Here is a 4,776-nt window from a genome sequence, read left to right as displayed (position 1 = left end):
CGCCCCACTCCTCCAGGCCCCGCCCCACTCCTCCAGCCCAAAGCCCCTCGCTGCCGCTCACTTTGCCAGCAGGCCACGCCCGCCGAGCCGAGCCACGCCCTCTCCCCGCCCCTTTGAGCCGCGGGGGCGGGGCGGGGCCGCCCACGTGATGCTGCCGCGCCATCCCCGGGGTCTCGGGGCGGGGCGGGAATCCCGGGGGGGCCGCCGCTCGGTGACCCCGACAGGGAACCGGGGGGCCAGCGGTATGGGGATAGGCCGGGAAAATCAGCCTTGCCATGGCAAGGAGCCCACAGGGAAAGCTTCCAGGTTTAAAAAAAAATTAAAAAAAAAAATTTAAAAAAAAATAGGGAAAAAAAAAGAAAAAAAAGGTTTTAAACCAAACCTGGGGTCCCTTGGCTTCAGCTGGAAGGGCAGAAACCTGCTGCTGGTTCCCCTCCCAGCTGCTCCTCCCGCCTGCAGCTCTGCCAGGCTGAGTCAGCCGGAACTTTTCAGGCTGAAACTTTCCACCAGGAAAGAACCAGCCGTGTTTCACCAATATTTCTCGTGAAACTGCGCCTGGACGGGGGCACGCACGGCTGGGCCATCGCCTCCGTCGCTGTGCCGGCCAATGGGGCCCGCAACCGAGCGGGCATCGTTAAATACTCTATGGGAGGGCTTGGGAGCAAATCTTTTCTGCAGAGGAGCAGCCGGCCCACGCTGGCATTTCAAGCTGCTTTTATTTCACCCACCCTCCGAAGCAAGACCTGCCTGGCTTTTCCTGAGTCCCCAGCACAAACCAGGCTGCTCTTGGGATTTTAGGGCCAGGCAAGGTGGGACGTGACGGTGGGACGAGCTGCTGGGACGAGGCAGGAGCTGGGCGCGTGGCCCTGCACCCCTCTAGCACCCCGTGGTGGGTGTCTGGCGGGGGGGACTCGTGTGCGGCTACGTGAATCGGTGTGGTTTATGCGGACGCAAGTCTGTGCCAGGCCCTGAATGCAAATTCAAAGACAAACAGGTCCGGTCAAACCGGGGCCACCGGGGCCGTGGGCAAGCGGGTGCGTGTTCCCCATCCGCAGATGTTGCAATGAGGTGGCACAAGCCAGCCGCAAGCTGCTCTTGCCGTGCCACCGAGGCAGGAGGACAGTGGAAGCGACCAGCAGATCTGGCTGGTTTTACACGCGAGAGCTTTTTCCTTCCACCCCCAATTTTTTTGCCCCGTTCCCAGTGGGTGCTGGGGCTGCAGCCGGTGCACACGGCAGCGCGTTGCCATGAAGATGATGGGAGAGATGGTCCCCGGTGCCTCCGCATCGCTGCCTGCAAGAGCTTTATTCGGCAGCAAGAGCTCGAGGGGATCGGCACGGAGTTACGGCAGATGCTTCAGCCCCAGGATGGAGCAGCCGCGCCGATACTTCATGCAACAAGGAACTGGTGCAGCAGACGTAGCAAATATGAAGGTCTCCTGGGCTGGAGGGGAAATCCTGCAACCGAAAGGGTGTGCAGGATCAGGCCCGAGCAGCGGTGGCGGAAATGCGACTTGTGCAATGGGGCCTGGACATGCGATGGCAGCAACGAGCCGCAACCAAGGAGGCGCAACACTGCTGAGGCTTAGCACGGCTCGCCATTGTTTTATGCAAAAAAAAAAAAAAAAGAAAAAATCAAAGTTTGGGCTTATTTCATTCCAAACTACTCCCCGCACCAGCTGTAAGACGGGGAAGTTTCCGGCTGGTTTTTCCTACAGCGTCTTTCCCTAAATGCCCCCTTTGTTTATTTTTTGCTGATGGTTTTGTAGCATTTTTGCTAATTTTTTTTGCTGGTTTGTGGCCCTTGCTTTTCCCTGGTCCGGAGGGAGGCCGGGATGAAGCGTGTCTCGCCCGGCATGGCACTGCGGGAGGAGACCCCCAGAAGGCAGGAGCGGCTTTCGGCTCTCCCCCAACTCCCCAGGCCACGGCCGGACACTTCCTCGCCCCAGCAGAACAAAGCACCCCATTGTGCAGGGAAAAATGGGAAGGGAAGCATGACGGGGCAGTGAGAACCATGCCGGCAGGGTGTTTTTGCAGGGATCGGGTGGGTGCCCACGGCCTCACAGAGGGGTCACCCACTGCCTGCGCAGGCGTCCGCGGACGCTGACCCCCTTTTCGGGTGGCTCCGTGCCAGCTCCGGAGCCCGGCCACGGTGCTTGGTCTGTCCCGGCCGTTGGAGGCAGCTCATGTCCAGCAGTCCTGGATTTTCCCACGTGCCCCTTTTTTTTTTTTGGTTTGGGTTTGGTTTTTTTTTTTTGGTGTGTGTCGTGCGTGACGGCGTGGGCGAGCAGAGGTTTCCTTCCGCTGAGCTCGCTCGGAAGGCTGTCGCGGGCTCAGCTGCTTGCTGGAAGGGGACTCCAAAAATAGGCTGTCGGGGTCCGTGTCTGGCAGGGCTCCGTGGCTACTAGAAATAATGCTTTCCTCCTGTGGGAAAAGGGGGGAAAAAATAAAATCAGGATGCCATTGCTAACAACCGGTCCTAAAAATGAGTCGGGAATTCGTGCTGCGGCGATACAGCCCGGCACTGCTGAGCCGGGGGGGTCTGTGCATCCCCGTGGGCTTGGCTGGGGACACGGGGACACCGAGCGTGCTGCCTGTCCCCATCGCCCGGCCGGCTGTACGCATGCAAACACGCGCCGAGTCGCTTTGTTGGGTGACAGCGGAGATTTTTGGGGGCTGTCGCTTGGATTAGCGAGGCACCGGCACTGTCGCGGCGAGGAGGAGGGTGAGGGGGGATAAAGGTCCTGGCACTCGCCAGGCTCGCAAGAAAACAAAGCACCAGATGGTTTCAACTTCGACATAATACGTGGTGAAAAAGTGTTTGAACAGGGGCTGAAAAAGCAAATGCGGAAAGAGAGAGAGAAAGAAAAGAAAGAAAAACCCTCAGCAAGTGTCAGAGCAGAAGAAAGCATCAGAGAAAAATGGCAAATGTTAAAAACCAAAACAAAAAGCCCTCCCCCCGGCACAAAGCCGTGGCTGCTAACATCTGTCCAGCAAAGCCTCTCGCCAAGGCCCCCTTCCCTTTAAAGTCACTTTTCCTCGCCTCCATCGTTGCGGGGACACGGCCTTGTCCCTGGTCTGGGCTTTGCTTGATGCCAGGGGACCCGCTTGGCTCTGCCACGTCCCACGTCCTCGCCGCTGGCACTGGGGCAGCCAGCAGTGACATGCCAAGCGGGTTCGGCAGAGCTGCCCCAGCAGCTGCAGCGGGCTAAATATTTTATTACGCTTTTTAGCTCACGTGGGGCGTCCCCGTCGCAGGTGGTGGGACCGCGTGGCAAACCAGCCCGTACCTCTGCCGTGGGATCTCGTGGGGTTTTAAGCCTGGTTTCCTATCGAAGCAAGGCTTATGCAACCCGTTGCGCGTCCTTGCATCTGGCTGCGAGGCTTCTGTGTTTCCCTTGCTCCTCCCCCATAAATATTTTGAACCTGCAGTCTAATTTCAGGGCTGCCTTAAAAAGGGGAAGAGGACTTAAAAGTTATTAACGTCCCCAGCGTTTTCGGAAAACAAAAGCAGCAAAATAAGCCCATGCGATTGTGCGAGAGCAGATTGCAGTGTGAGCTGAACCCCTTATTAGCCACCAGAGAATCCACAAGCCACAACCCTCAGGGACCGCCGGCTCCCTGCCACTCAGCCTGTGCCTGCTGGCGCTGAGCAGGAGCGTGGGCGGCCGATGGCTCCAGCCTCTAATGAGATTTAAGTAAGGGTTTGAGTTCTGCTGGTGCCCATGGATGGTGCGTCAGCACCCCGGAGCCCCCCCCACCGCCACGGGATGGCTTATGGGGCAGAGGGTGATCCCCGGTTTTGCACCCCCCAAAAAAACAAGCAGGGGCACAGGCGGGTCGGTGTGTCGAGCCACGACGGGTGCTGGGGTGAGCAGAAGGGCTGGGTGCCACGAGGCGCAGCGTGGCCCCCCCCCATCACGGGGAAGGATACCCCGGGGGGGGATGCCGACCCCACAGGCTCGGGGATAGTGGGGAGCTGGGGTGCCACGTCCCCAGGTCGGGGGACAATGGGGTGACATGGTGCCGTGACCTTCAGGCATGGGGCAACCCGGGTGGTGTGCCATTGGTTTTTTGGGACAAGGAGGAGCTGCAGGGCCGTGTCACCAGGGGTGCAGCACAGTGGTGAGCCGGGGTGATGCCACCCTGGGGTGCAGGCCAGCGGGGAGCCGGGGTGACGTCACCTGGGGGTGCAGAACAGCGGGGAGCCGGGGTGATGCCACCCTGGGGTGCAGGAGGATGAGAACCGAGGTGATGCCACCCTGGGGTGCAGGAGGATGAGAACCGAGGTGATGCCACCCTGGCGTGCAGGCCAGTAAGGAGCTGGGGTGATGTCACCCGGGGGTTCAGGCCAGTGGGGAGCCGGGGCGATGCCACCCCAAGGGCAGCACAGTGGCAAGATGGGGTGATGCCACCCTGGGGTGCAGGATGATGAGAACTGAGGTGATGCCACCATGGGGTGCAGCAGAGTGGCAAGACGGGGTGATGCCACCCTGGGGTGCGGGATGATGAGAACTGAGGTGATGCCACCCTGGGGTGCAGGCCAGCGGGGAGCCGGGGTGACGTCACCTGGGGGTGCAGGATGACAAGAACCGAGGTGATGCCACCCTGGGGTGCAGGCCAGCGGGGAGCCGGGGTGACGTCACCTGGGGGTGCAGAACAGCGGGGAGCCGGGGTGACATCACCTGGGGGTGCAGGATGACGACAACCGCCGTGATGCCACCCCGGGGGTGCAGACCAGCGGGGACCACGGCGGTGCCACCCTGGGGTGTGGGAT

This window comes from Haliaeetus leucocephalus, unplaced genomic scaffold (assembly GCF_000737465.1).
Source record: "Haliaeetus leucocephalus isolate CR32 unplaced genomic scaffold, Haliaeetus_leucocephalus-4.0 Scaffold678, whole genome shotgun sequence".
Taxonomy (NCBI): domain Eukaryota; kingdom Metazoa; phylum Chordata; class Aves; order Accipitriformes; family Accipitridae; genus Haliaeetus; species Haliaeetus leucocephalus.
This window is presented reverse-complemented; position numbering follows the sequence as displayed.